At 52.9% G+C, this 14431-nt stretch overlaps 1 protein-coding gene across 1 annotated transcript in view; it reads left to right on the forward strand.

Annotated features, from left to right (window-relative positions):
• The window catches only part of CENPF (centromere protein F), a 476866-nt gene that overhangs the window by 211395 nt on the left and 251040 nt on the right, over positions 1–14431 (forward strand). The window lies entirely within an intron of this gene.

Consider the following 14431-nt stretch of genomic DNA (forward strand, 5'->3'; position numbering starts at 1 on the left):
AACGTTCTTTATAAGCAATTCTTTAAGTACGGTGAAATGGTACAAGGAGGTCTGGACTCAGGGGTCCCCTCGGTTCTAGTCTCTTGATTGGGAAAAGGGTAGCGGGACAGTCTTGTTACCAATCTGGTAGATGAAATAGCTCACAATCCTCGAGCTCGGCGTTCTAGATGATCGGGCCGCGGCGGAGCCAGCAGGTCCCTGGATGGTTGAAGGTAGCGACGGTCCGCGGCGAAGCCAGCAGGTCCCGATGAAGGTGGTGGTTACAAACGGTCCGCGGCCACGCCAGCAGGTCCCGACGACGATGAAGGTTTCAGAAGGTTGCGGCAGCGCCAGCAGGCAGGACGATAGTTCGCAAGGCAGGACTACGGCAGCGCCAGTAGTCCGTCAAGGATGAGTTCTTCACTGCGTCTCTCGACTCCAGGATACAACTGCCTTCCTGCTCTGGAGCTGCCCCAGTTATAGGTCTGGCCCCCTTTGATGTCCGGACCCTCGCACTTGGAGGTCGGGAGGTCCGGGATGAGGGAGTCCAGACACCCAGCAGGGGGGTGGAGCCAGTGCCCGGGGGAGCCGGGGGCGATCGGCACCTGGCGGGGGAGAGCCATCGACACCTCTTTCTCCCATTGACCTGCCAAGTAGTCCGCTCACCTCCTGGGTGGATGGTGGTGCCGGGATGTCGGGGCCTGGCCAGGCCCAGGGTTAGGGTCGATCGGAGGCCACGCGGCCTCGTGGTGCTGTGTCCAAGATGGCGCCCAAGCCGGGCGAGGGGGCCGGTAGTGATTCGGGTCCATGATGTGGAGATGTCCGGGGGCAGGGGTCCCATATGAGACGGGAAACGGGTGGTTGTTGCGTGTCACACCTGAAGAGCCGGGCTCGGGCCCGGTCGTGCGGGGAGGGAGCAAGCCCTTCACGTGGCCTGTCCAACATGCGTCCCCCCCAGCTGAAGGCGGGGAGAGTCACCCATCCTCTTGGGGACTCTCCTCGTCGAGGCGGAAAAAGCGGGACAGGCCATCTGCGTTGGCGTGATCCTGTCCGGGCCGATGTTCCACGGTGAAGTCCATCCCCTGCAGGGAGATGGACCAACGCAATAGTTTTGGGTTTTCCCCCCGCATCTGCATTAGCCATTGCAGGGGCCGATGATCGGTCTGTACCCGGAAGTGGGTACCGAAGAGATAAGGCCGGAGCTTTTTGAGGGCCCACACCACTGCGAAGGCCTCCCTCTCGATGGTGCTCCAGCGTTGCTCTCGGGCCAGGAGACGTCTGCTGATGAAGGCCACTGGTTGGTCAAGTCCTTCGGGGTTCAGCTGGGACAGGACTGCCCCAATGCCATGGTCGGGGGCGTCCGTTTGGACGATAAATTCCCGACTGTAGTCGGGGGCCTGGAGCACAGGGGCGGAGCACATGGCGGCCTTCAGCTTCTCGAAGGCCGCTTGACAGTCTGGGGTCCAGTTGACCTTCTTTGGTTGGTTTTTGGATGTGAGTTCCGTGAGGGGCCCCACAATGCTGCCGTAGTCCCTCACGAACCGCCGGTAGTAGCCTGTGAGTCCCAAGAAGGCGCGGACCTCGGTCTGGGTGATGGGGGGCTGCCACGACTGGATGGCAGCGATTTTGAGTTGCAGCGGGGCCACCAGACCGCTTCCCACCTGGTGCCTGAGGTAGGTCACAGACCCCTGGCCAATTTGACATTTGCAGGCCTTGATCGTGAGGCCGGCTCGTTGGAGGGCCTGCAGAACCTCTCGGAGGTGGTTGAGGTGGTCGGGCCAGTGGCGGCTGTACACAGCGATATCGTCCAGATAGGCGGCGCTGAATTCTTCGAGTCCCGCCAGGACCTGATTTACTAGCCGCTGGAATGTTGCTGGAGCATTCTTCATGCCGAATGGAATGACCTTGAAGTGGTAGTGGCCATCAGGGGTGGAGAAGGCAGATCGTTCTTGGGCCCGGGGTGTGAGACCGATCTGCCAGTAGCCCGCTGTCAGGTCGAAGATGCTGAGGTAGCGGGCAGCTCCCATGCGGTCGATTAGTTCATCTGCTCGGGGAATGGGATGTGCGTCGGTTCTGGTGACCGCATTCAGGCCCCGGTAGTCGACGCAGAACCGGAGCTCAGGAGTGGTGCCGGGGGCGGCCGCTTTGGGGACCAGTACCACTGGGCTGGCCCAGGGGCTGTCTGAGGGCTCGATGACCCCGAGCGTGAGCATCTTGGACACCTCCTCTTGGATGCAGGCCCGTACCCGATCTGGTACGCGGTAGGCCCGATGTCGGATAGGGGGACTGTCTCCAGTGTCTACATCGTGTGAGCACCAGGGGGTGACCCCTGGGGTGAGGGAGAACAGAGCGGCGAACTGCAGTAGGATGTCTCGGCAGCCTTGACGCTGTTCCAGGGTGAGGGCCTCCGAGAGTCGGACCCCGTCCACGGAGCCGTCCTTCTCTCGAGCCCGTAGGAGATCAGGGAGTGGCTCGGAATCCTCTTCGGCTCCGCTGTCTGTTGCCATCAGGAGGCTGAGCTCCGAGCGCAAAAAGTGGGGCTTTAGTCTATTGGCGTGGAGGACCCGGAGGGGGTTCCGTGAAGATTCCATATCGATGAGATAGGTGACAGGGCTCTTGCGCTCGACCACTTTGAAGGGCCCTGTCCATTTGTCTTGCAGGGCGCATGGTTCGGTGGGAGACATCACCCATACCTGTTGGCCGGGTTCAAATTCGATGGAGGAGGCATTTTGATCGTACCACCTTTTCATGTCTTCCTGACTGGCCTCCAAGTTTGCTTTAGCCATTTCTCGGAACCGTCTGGTCTGGTTGCGTAGGGTCAGGAGGTACTTGAAGACATCTGGAGGGTTCTTCAGAGGGGGCATTTCCCAACCTTCTTTGACTAGGCTGAGCGGCCCTCGCACCGGGTGTCCATATAAGAGTTCGAACGGGCTGAAGCCGAGGGACTTCTGGGGGACTTCTCGATAGGCAAAGAGGAGGCACGGCAGTAGCACATCCCACTGGCGACGGAGGGGCTCTTCCAACCCCCCAATCATCCCTTTGAGCGTGCGGTTGAACCGCTCAACTAGTCCATTTCCTTGAGGGTGATAGGGGGTCGTGAATCGGTAGGTGACCCCACACTGTTGCCAGAGGGATTTCATGTATTTTGAAATAAAGTTTGTGCCTCTGTCGCTGACGACTTCTCGGGGGAAGCCCACCCGGGAGAAGATCCCCATCAAGGCCCGGCCAACCACCGGGGCTGTCACAGTTAGCAGGGGAACAGCCTCGGGGTAGCGGGTGGCGTGGTCCACCAGTACCAGGATGAACCGATGTCCTTGTGCTGTACGGGGGTCCAGGGGCCCCACAATGTCTATTCCCACCCTCTCGAACGGGGTGGTGACCACTGGGAAAGGTTGCAGAGGTGCTTTAAGCTTGCGGCCGCTCTTCCCGCTGGCCTGGCACGTGGGGCAAGACCGGCAGTGCTGGAGTACGTCGTTCCTCATCTTGGGCCAGAAAAAGTGGGTCACCAGGCGACTGTAGGTTTTGTCCTGACCCAGGTGACCAGCCAGGGGGACATCGTGGGCCAGGTTTAGCAAAAAGTCTCTAAAGCGGAGGGGCACCACTAGCACTCGACTGGCCCCTAACTCCGCGATTCTCTGTTCGCTGTACAACAGGTCATTGTCCCAATAGACCCAATGGGTTCCGGAGGTATCCCCTGCGCTCTGGGCGAGGGCTTGTTGGCGGAGTCCCTCGAGGGAGGGACAGGTCTTCTGCTCTTGACGAAACTGTTCTTGGGTGGGCCCCCCTTCCTGACGCCACTGAGCCAGGTCGGGAAGGTCCTGGAGCTGGGCGAGCCCTTTGGGGGTTTGCTCTGGGGGGTCGGCACGGTCGGTGTCTTCTGCTGGAGCGACCGGGGGAGGAGGTGCCGGCCATTCAGGTTCTTCGGGTCGGGGGATGGCACGGGCGGCCATGGACCGGGTGGTTACGCACGCCCAGTCCGGGAGGCCCAACATCCCCAGGTGCTGTCTTCTCTCTACGGCGGCCCACGGGGAACTCTCCAGATCATTTCCCAGGAGACAGTCTACGGGGGCATCATCTCGGACCGTCACCTTCAACATGCCGGAGACTCCTCCCCACTCGAAGGGGACGCAGGCCATCCGACATAGACTCTCTGAATTGTCGGCTGAACGGACAGGGCAGAGAACGTTCGGCAGGATCTGTTCTGGGGTCACCAGGTGACAGCGGACGGCTGTCACACTGGCCCCGGTGTCACGTAGGGCTTCGGCCCTGCGTCCATTAATGTTCACCCACTGACTGTACTTCCGGGTGTTGGCGGGTAGGGGGGCCCGCGGGACCATGTCTTTTCCCCCTAGGCACGCTAGAACCATGGCGGCTGGTTCCCATTCTTGGTGTTCTTGCTCACGTTCCTCGTGTTCTTCGGAGATTTGTTCTTCCCCCAGGGCGGCGGCAGCCATCTGGCGGGGTCTCGGAGTCTGGCTCTGTGGACAATTCGGGTCATTTGCGTAGTGGCCGACTCGCTGGCATCGGTGACACGTGACATTGGCTCTGTACCCCGGGCGCGCCGGGGTGTTGCCCCAGTTGGCCGGGGGTGGTGTGTTGGCAGCGGAAGCGGCCGGGGCGTTGTCTCTTCCTCGTCCCTGGCCCCCTCCTCCTCCTCGGGGACGGTGCTGACCTGGGTGGTTCCGGTTCTGTTCCTGCGACCCATTTCGGCCCACTCGGGTGATTTCCCACCGGTCAGCATCGGCGGCGAGCTGTCGTGGATCAGTCAATTTACTGTCGAGGAGGTGCTGCCTGAGCTCGACGAAGCAGTTGTTAGATAGATGCTCCCATACCATGAGATTGAAGAGTTGCTCGTAGGTCGTTACATTGCTCCCCTTGATCCAACCCTCGAAGGCTCGGCTGAAATAGTTCACGTACTCCACCCAAGTTGTACCCGGGATCCGGGTGCAGTCTCGGAACCTCTGGCGGTACATTTCGGGTGTGAGCCCATAGCGGGTGAGGAGGGTAGCTTTCATGTGGTCATAGGAGGTCATCAGATGGTCTGGGAGCTGTAACAGGGCATCGCGGCCCTCATTGACGAACCTCCCCCATTGACCGGCTCCCCAGTCGCTTCGATCGATCCGGTGGGAGGTCATAGCGATCTCGTAGGCCTTGAACCACTGCTGTATGTCGTCATCTCGGAAATATTCTCGAACGACATCCTTGGGGATGTGTACTTTCTTTTCTGTTGCTCCCGGGGTGCGCGGTTGCTCGGGCACCCCTAATTCTTTGTTCTGCTTACGTAATTCTATCTCTGCTAGTTTGCGCTTGTGTTCATACGCCAGTCTCTTCTCTTCGAGCTCTCTTTGTCTCTGTTTTTCTTCCCTTTCTTCTCGGAGCCGTAGATGTTCTAGGTTCAGTTTTTGTTCGGCTAATTTGAGTTCGCCATCCATTTTGAGCCGGGCCATTTCTAGTTCATGTAGTCTGTTTCTCTCTCGTTCTTGGATTTCGTTTTGCGAAAGACCCGTTCTTCGCTCCTCGGGAGCCGTGGTGTTTTTCTCTGCTGCTGCGACATTTTGGTCCGGGGGTCTGACGGCCCCTGTTTCCGCCCATGACTCAATGGCGTGCTTGAAATCGTCCTTAGTGCTCAGACCGGTGGTAGCGATACCTAGTTCAATGCAGAATTGTTTCAACTCACGATGGCTGTACTCTTCCAATTTCTCCATCTGGAATTTCTAGGTGGATCCGCTTTCTTTGGTTGTCATTGTGGTTTCGTCGTGGGGTGAGCTACTCTCTGTACGATTACGCGTTGATTCGGATCGCGCCGCTGGCCACCAATGTTAGACGGACCGGGAGGGTCGGCCGAGAATAAGGGGAGAGGTCTCCGGGGAGAGCCGTCTCCAGCGATCGTACAGACGAGTAACTTCCCCCCCACAGATGTACACCACACAAGGATAAGGTTTAACGTTCTTTATAAGCAATTCTTTAAGTACGGTGAAATGGTACAAGGAGGTCTGGACTCAGGGGTCCCCTCGGTTCTAGTCTCTTGATTGGGAAAAGGGTAGCGGACAGTCTTGTTACCAATCTGGTAGATGAAATAGCTCACAATCCTCGAGCTCGGCGTTCTAGATGATCGGGCCGCGGCGGAGCCAGCAGGTCCCGGGATGGTTGAAGGTAGCGACGGTCCGCGGCGAAGCCAGCAGGTCCCGATGAAGGTGGTGGTTACAAACGGTCCGCGGCCACGCCAGTAGGTCCCGACGACGATGAAGGTTTCAGAAGGTTGCGGCAGCGCCAGCAGGCAGGACGATAGTTCGCAAGGCAGGACTACGGCAGCGCCATTAGTCCGTCAAGGATGAGTTCTTCACTGCGTCTCTCGACTCCAGGATACAACTGCCTTCCTGCTCTGGAGCTGCCCCAGTTATAGGTCTGGCCCCCTTTGATGTCCGGACCCTCGCACTTGGAGGTCGGGAGGTCCGGGATGAGGGAGTCCAGACACCCAGCAGGGGGGTGGAGCCAGTGCCCGGGGGAGCCGGGGGCGATCGGCACCTGGCGGGGGAGAGCCATCGACACCTCTTTCTCCCATTGACCTGCCAAGTAGTCCGCTCACCTCCTGGGTGGATGGTGGTGCCGGGATGTCGGGGCCTGGCCAGGCCCAGGGTTAGGGTCGATCGGAGGCCACGCGGCCTCGTGGTGCTGTGTCCAAGATGGCGCCCAAGCCGGGCGAGGGGGCCGGTAGTGATTCGGGTCCATGATGTGGAGATGTCCGGGGGCAGGGGTCCCATATGAGACGGGAAACGGGTGGTTGTTGCGTGTCACACCTGAAGAGCCGGGCTCGGGCCCGGTCGTGCGGGGAGGGAGCAAGCCCTTCACGTGGCCTGTCCAACACTTACTGCACCTGCCTGGAAGGGGATTGCTATCTTCTCTTTGAAGTGCATGTTAATGCCGTTTACACAGTTAAAAACAGAGCACTTGTATCAATCAGCTGATATGTCTTTCACTAATGCACTGCCTTAGGACATTGCCTTATAAGTAATAGGGCACACTGTCACTGTTTCTGCCCAGCATGCTAGTTTGAAGGTGCACTCTGGCACAAACAGGGACAATGCACCCTATTTGTAAAATAGCCTCAGGTGAATTGACCAGTCTGCATGCATGTAGGAACTAAAAATTAATTCTTTATGTGACAGGTAAGCATTACACTTTCCCCTCAGGTGTTAAGTTTAATGAAGCTAAATGATCTGTTTCGCCAGTGGGTTCTATAGACCACAACATTACTGTCAGTTCCACAACAGCTATTGCTAGGGCCCTCTGCTGGTCAGTATCCACAAGTGAAGATTCTTACTCCAGCAAGATTGTGTGGCCACATGCGCTAGTGCCACCCAGCAGGAAGCCCCATAGACGCGGCAACATTGAGCAAGGCAGTAAGATAAACAGAACCTGCACCCCTGGTAGTGTCAGCATATACAACCTAAATCGGACACAGAGAACAATGCCAGGTCTTTGTTCATTTTCAATCAGACCTGAGCATCTTATGCAAGCACTCTGACAGGTAGCATCTTCACCCCCAGTTTTGTCGTATTCCCCAGAAGTGTAAAAGTAGCTGAAAATTGTGATATATGTTAAAGTATTTCTCTTTTTTCTAACACATCTACCATGTGCCTTCTATAAATATCTTTGTTTCCCATTGTTGGTAGTTTCAGAAACTTTGACGTTGTGAATGTTGTTGCATTTAAGTTGTGCTTCCAACTTCTTGTTTTGTCCCTTTTCATTTGCAGCACCCTTTCCATTTTTGGAGGTTTTCCCTTCATGTGTTGGCATTTGAGCATATGATGCTCTGCCATGTCGAGTTGTTCTTCCTGTTTATCTAGTCTTTACTTCAAGTGTTTAGATCTAGTAATATTTCTCATCAATTGTATAGAGACTATCACATGTCCAGTTGCAGTGTACAGACATCCCAATCTTATTCTGTGCTAAAGTTTCCCTGTAGTGAATGTATCTCTATAGTTCCATTATTTGCCATTTTTGCCACCTTTCTACGATCAAGTAACAGTTTGGCTTGCTTTTGGTCTTGCTTGCCATGGTATCCATGCAGTAGTCTCAGTTCTATGACCTTTTTACCAGCCCTGTCAATACCAGTGACCTGCTACAGTCTGGAAAATCCTTCTGATGGATATCTCTGCCTGTGGATTCCTCACCTTTTGAATTACCCCTGCAGCAGCATTCCACCGAAATTCTTTTCTTAGCTCTCCCACGTCGACGAGGACGTCGCAATAGCTTGGCTCCGCTCACGACTCCGTATGACCTCATCAGAGCCATAAGAAGACCTCGTTGGTGTGCTGACGTCTGTTCTCTTTCTTGCGTGTCGTCGACGCGTAATGTTTTTTTCTGTGACTCTCCATTTTACTATGTGATAACATTGTTTCTATCTTCTACTTCATGGTTCATTGAGAAGGGCTACTTCGAAGAAGTCTGGTTTCAAGCTCTGCAGAGAGTGTGGGGGCCATATGTCCATCATGGATCCCCATGACGACTGTCTCTGGTGTCTTTCTTCGGACCAAGATGTCGAAGGGTGTGCGGGCTGTTGGAAGATGAACTCAAAAGCGCTGAAAGAACTTGAGGCTAAACTCTTCGTGGCGTGGGCTAAATAGAAGAAGAAGGACTGCAAGAGATCGAAGTAGTCTACCTCGCATGCTTCGAAGTCGAGGAAATATAAGAAAAAGAGAAGACATGGGTCTTGACGTCGATGTTCGAAGGGCAGGATTTCGAGGTCACTCTCCCCCGTACAGCGGCGTTGTGACAAGGATGCCCTCTCACCATTGCCTACTTCTTCTATGCATGTGACTCCTGCCCATTCTTCGGCGTCGAGGGATTCTCCGGCGCTCAGGGATTCTCTGACTCCCCGGGAGTCTTCTTCTACTCCTACAGCTTCGCCTGTACTTCGCCTTCGCCTGGCTCTGGTGTCTCCGGCACCGCAGCATTAGTCCCTCTTACGGTCTTGGATGTAACTTGCCCAGGGGGTTCTGGATCCTTATCCTCCTTTTCCAGGGCCTGGAGTGGATCCGTCGCATTTCCTTAATGCGATGTTTGGCATGTTTGCCAAGGCATTTTACTCTACCGGTGCGCCGTCTATCCAGTGGGCTCGCTTGCCTTTAATTTGGACGTCACCCAGCAGTATGCCAGGGCATCTTTTGTGCCTTTCAAGCCAACGGCTCCACCTGGGCAGTATCCGGCGCCGAGGTTTTCGACTCCGATACCTCAATCTCTGGTGCCGTCTGGTGTTAGACCGACGTCTTCTCAGATTCGGGCGGCACAGTTGCTTACTACGACGCCGCCGCCTATCCCAAAGCAGGAGCATAAGGAAGGGGAGATCCTAGACTTTGTGGAAGCTTTCTTCTCCGAAGCCCTTGCCTTCACAGGACGTTGCCCCTTATCACTCAGTTATCAGGAAGGCCGTTGACCTGCTGGACCTTCAGTTGCCCTCGGCTGAGGTGAAGTCGAATATCTTGACTGAAGTGTTACATTCTCCTTCCTCTTCTGTCGATCAGTCTTCTCGCTCACCACATATACTTGTAACAGCTTGCTTTCTATGTGTCTAGGCTTTGGCTGCTTTATTTCGCAGTAGGCTCGCCAATCTAATATGTTGGATTAAGGAGTTCTCTAAAACAGGCCAGATTGTACTGCACACTAGTCTGCTGGTCTTTGTTGGAGGCAGACCTTCAAAGAATTCAGCAACCCATCTGCACCCTCCCCCCAACACGTTCAGTGAGTCATCAAGACCAGTCTCTACAGTGTGTCAACAACCCTGCAATTGCTATAGCTCAGCTATTCAGCTGTCCATTGAGACAGGATCGAAAAGGCAGGATTAGTCCTTCATAGCCAGCAGAGCTGCAACAGCCTTCACAAATCGATGGCCAGCTGCTTGTGTTCTGAATCCTGTGCCCCCTGGTTGGGTGCCTGCTCCCACTAAACTCAACCTCTGAGTGGGTACTTCTCACCTTTGAGCATCTACAACAGCGTTCTCACTCTGTGCCACTCTTTCAAGTGGCCAGGGTTTGCGGAAACGGACCGCATCCACTTGAAGCAGTGCCTTGGGCTCTGCAAGGCCGCTTGACGGGTGGCTTTGTTAGCTAGCCTGAGAAGATAATCTGTTTTCACTCATTTTAACTTGTGGTTGTCAGTCTTCAAAGCTAGTAGTGGTTTTCCTAATGCTGCTGCACTTACCCAGCCGTCTTAAATTGAAGCTACACTACCTTTAAGCTGTAGATAATGTGGGCTGGTGGGTTGAGCCACTGTCTTAGGTCGTCAACTTGGCTGCTGGCACCACTATCCAATGTGCGTTTGCACTTTTTTTGTCTGAGTTGTAAACATTGTTTTTCAGTTGATTTAAGTCATGGATGGATAATGATGGACTGCTTTGTAGAAGACCTTGGAGAACACCTTTTGTCTTGAAAAGTTTTAAAATAGACAGGGATGTACAGCTTTCTGAGAAAGTTGTGTTTTTGTTGGATGATTGCTTCTTGTCCTTTCATGTCGTCCTAATGCTTGCAATACACTGCTTCTGCAACTTTTATTTATATTATTCAGGAAAATACAGTACGTGAACATCATAGGTAAGCTGAGAAGGACAGGACAGAAAAGAGAAACGTGTGCAGTTCAGGTCAAAAAGCCCACTTGATGAGGGTGCACTCAGTAGGAAATCCCTTTGTGGCTAATAGTGCTAGTAAAGGCTTGGGCTCAAGTTCAGGGCCCGTTCAATCTGGTGCACTTAGCAACTGACAGTCGTGTCAGAACATTAAACTGAACCTAGTAACACCTGGGCAAGGACGGAGTAATTAGACGAGGGGGAAGCCAAGGAGAGAAAGAAAGGAAGAGGATGGAGGTTATGTGATTGATCCCAAGTCTTTTAGTGAGTAGGAGGGTGGGAGTGGGAGGGCAAGTCTCTCAGGGTTAACAAGAAGACATCCTGGTGGGAGGCAATTTTGTTTTAGGTAAGATGGTTACTATGGGAAGAGAGTCACGGAGTTGTCAGTGTGCCGCTTCTGTATGGACTGGGGTGGAAGGTGTAGCTCACAGGCACTGCAGGTCCTGTATAATCCACTACTTTAAATGGATACTTCTACCTGCTCATTTCTCACCTTTGAATATCCCAGTCGCCACACTGGATCTGGAAACTTCAGACATAGCTTTCCGGTGGCAATAGGGAGTGGAGGGTGCTGGCTCTGTTTCAACACCAGATATGCAGTTGTAGTGACGTCTAGACTAACCCTGGTGCTCTGATGTCTGTTCTGTTTTTCTGTGCCGTTCGACACTGGACTAAAGCTTCTCTCCTTAGTTCAAAGGTGAATAGATTGTTGCCTTCCAATAAATTGTTGGTGCAGTGCCTAGGACATGACCTTGCCAAAGATGTTTGGATTTAAATTCTGTCGCATGAATATTGCCTGTGGTGTCTCAGTTCGCGGCACGATTGTTCAGGTCATCTTTGCCTTTGAATTGAGAACCAGGACAAGGTCCAGATCTCCATCTCACTTTTCCTGATCCTCCAAGTCAAGTTCTTGAAGGAAAAGAAGAGTTTCTATAAGAAAAAAAAAAAAAATTCCCCAGAAAGTGCAGGGGTAAATCTCCACCTTGTGATTCGCCCATGACTGCTTCTTCTCCAGAGCTAAAATTAGTGACAGTATTTCCTCGAACGATCAATGCAGCCTCCCTCAGCACTGATGACCCAGAGTTCCTGGCTCTAGGTACGGATCCAGACTTTTTCTTTAGGCTATGCTGGACATGTTCCAGATAGCGGCCTTCCCCTCTGGTTAGCCTGTTGGCCCCATGTAACCCATACGCCACTCTGTCTCTTTTTTGGTGCTTAGGGTTCCACTTGTAATGTACTGTTTCTTCCTGATGCTGTCTGACACTGGGATTCCCACTGGACATTCTCACTCTAATATAGATTCTGATGCAGACTCCAGCACTTCTTCAAGCTCCGGTTCTGATCCTGGCACCACAAACGCTACCCCTCAAGAATCACCTGTCACCCACCTGTCAGGAGGATTAAACTCAGAAGAGAAGTAAGATCTGGTGTCCAAAGGCCTTTTTGGGAGACCAGACCTACTCTCTTTCACTCAGACCAGCACCCCCAGATTGGCAATGGGGCGCTGATGATGATAAATCCCTGCCCTTCTTTGATGCATCAGATCTTCTGGCATTGTGGGCTGGATACACCACCAGACATTGACATTGATCCAGCTCCTGGCCCACCACAGTTAGAAATGTAAACCTACCTTGCTGTACTCGAGAAGTGCTAGAGCTCCTTCTCTCTTCCGTTGAATGCCAGCCTAACATTCTGACCAATGTGTTACAATTGGCTGTCACTACCGTAGAACCTCTTCTCTCCTTTAGAGGCTCTTGTGGAAGCTGTAAAGGAGCTGTGATCTGAACTCACCTCTTGTCCAACTGTGAATCGAACCGTAGTACAATGCTACATTTCTAAAGCTCCTGTGGACAGAGGTTTCTTGTAACGTCATCCCGTCCCAGAAAGCTTAGTGGTTCAGGCCTTCCCTACCATAGAACTGAAACCAGGGGTCTTTTCTAGCCACGCACTCACCACCAAAGTCCAAGAAGCTGGAAGAAGTGGGCAAGGAAACGTCTTCTGCAGGCACTCTAGCGCTGCGGTCCCTGAATGTTTCTTGAATGTCAGTGAAGATAGTGCCAACTTTCCAGAGGCTCTATATGGTTACTTTGCCCAAAGTGGTACGTGATGGGTAAGACACTCGAGTAACTGCATTGCCAGAGCCATGAGTTCCCCATTGGTGCTTAGAAAGTACTCTTGGCTATGCTCAACAGGTTTCACCGTGAATGGCCAAAACTCTTTCATGGGCATGAAATATTAATGTAAATGATTGCAGACACACAAAATAAAATAAGCAAGTTCTTGTCAAAACTCTTCCAGCAAGTGGTCTTTATTCGCCTTTTTTTCATCTGAAAGCTTGTGGCACCACATGTTTTGTCCTTCTTTGTCACCTAGACTTCCTCAGGACTAGAAAATATACTAGTTACTGCCATAAGCATGACATCTGACATTAAAACGTAGTCTGTCACCAAAGAAAGGAGAATCCCAAATGCAAGAGTAAAGTCTAAAGGCTCCAGAGCACAAATACAGGGGTAATTCATTAACCTTGAACATGAATACGTTCTACAGTTCCCTGTAGCCGATCGGCACTCCGTCATGGTCTGCTTTAACTTTTGATTTTGACCCAGTTTAGCATGACTCGTGTGGCGGGGTTGAAGGAGGGGCTCGGAGACTGGACCTTGGTATTTAGGGTTTTATTTTGATAAAGTTTTTCTTTTTTCTAAGAGTGAGTCTTTCTCAGGCTAATATAGCAGGATCCGTAGTTGCAGGTGACGTCTGGGGTCTTCTCGGGTCCTGTAGGGTTCTCGTGTAGACCTCTGCCGGCTGTTCTTCCTCGGTTGCTCCGCCGTAGGACATGCAGAAAAGAAATATACGCCCGTCAGGAGATTTGTTCTTATTGATACGCCCAAGGGAAAACCCGGGAGTGAGGGGACACCGCTGCACAAGTGTATATACAAATGCCTATATACACGAGGTGAGTGAGGGAAGGGTGATGTGGGTAGGGGAAAGTTAGGGGAGCGGAGCAAAAGAACGGAGTATTTACACTTCAAGCACCACAGGCAGTAGCTGGTTAGACGGGCTATTTCTGACACGAGTCTCCCCGCCTCCCCACCCAGCCCGTCGCACGCTGTCGTACCTGGCGGAGCCACATTCCTCCACGAGTGTGGCTGGGCGAATTGTGGTGACGGTGGCCGCCAGGCACTGCAACCTCCTTGGACAGCACCTCCGGTCGTTCTTCTCCCGTCTCCGTTACGATCCAAACTCCTTCTCCGAAGTCCACTCGTTCTCCGCTGCACGCCAAAACCACCTCCGCTATGTCGTCACACGCTGGTCTTCTTGCATCCCCCCTTTTGGCCAATGTCGGAGTAGCCGCGTCATCCGGGGGTGTGGTCTCTTCCTCTAGGTACGCCCAATTAAAGGAACCTTCCTCTGTTTCGTCAACGTGGTCCCTCCATAGTGACTGGGAGTCCGTGCTCCATTCGTTCTGATTCGGGTGGAAAGAGGGGAGGGTAGTCGAGTCAGTGATCCACCATTCCACATGTGGGGACATCACTTCTCTTTGCCCGGCCTCCCCGCTACAACTAGGTATCTGTAGTTATTGCTTTGCTCTTTTTGTCCCTAGAAAACACTAAAATGTCTAAAAATCATATTTTTGGTGTCTTCCAAAAAACTTATGCCATTTTGCTGTCTATTTAAAGATAAAATTATATACTGTTTTTAGAAATTGGAGTGGGGTTTCTATTATGTTGTGTTTTAAACTTATTAAATGTTTTGGTACTGATAAATACTTTGCACTTGTTTTCCTTTCGGTTAATCCTAACTGCTCAGTAACGTAGCTAACTGAACATAGGT

The sequence above is a fragment of the Lissotriton vulgaris genome, chromosome 6 (assembly GCF_964263255.1).
Source record: "Lissotriton vulgaris chromosome 6, aLisVul1.2, whole genome shotgun sequence".
Taxonomy (NCBI): Eukaryota; Metazoa; Chordata; class Amphibia; order Caudata; family Salamandridae; genus Lissotriton; species Lissotriton vulgaris.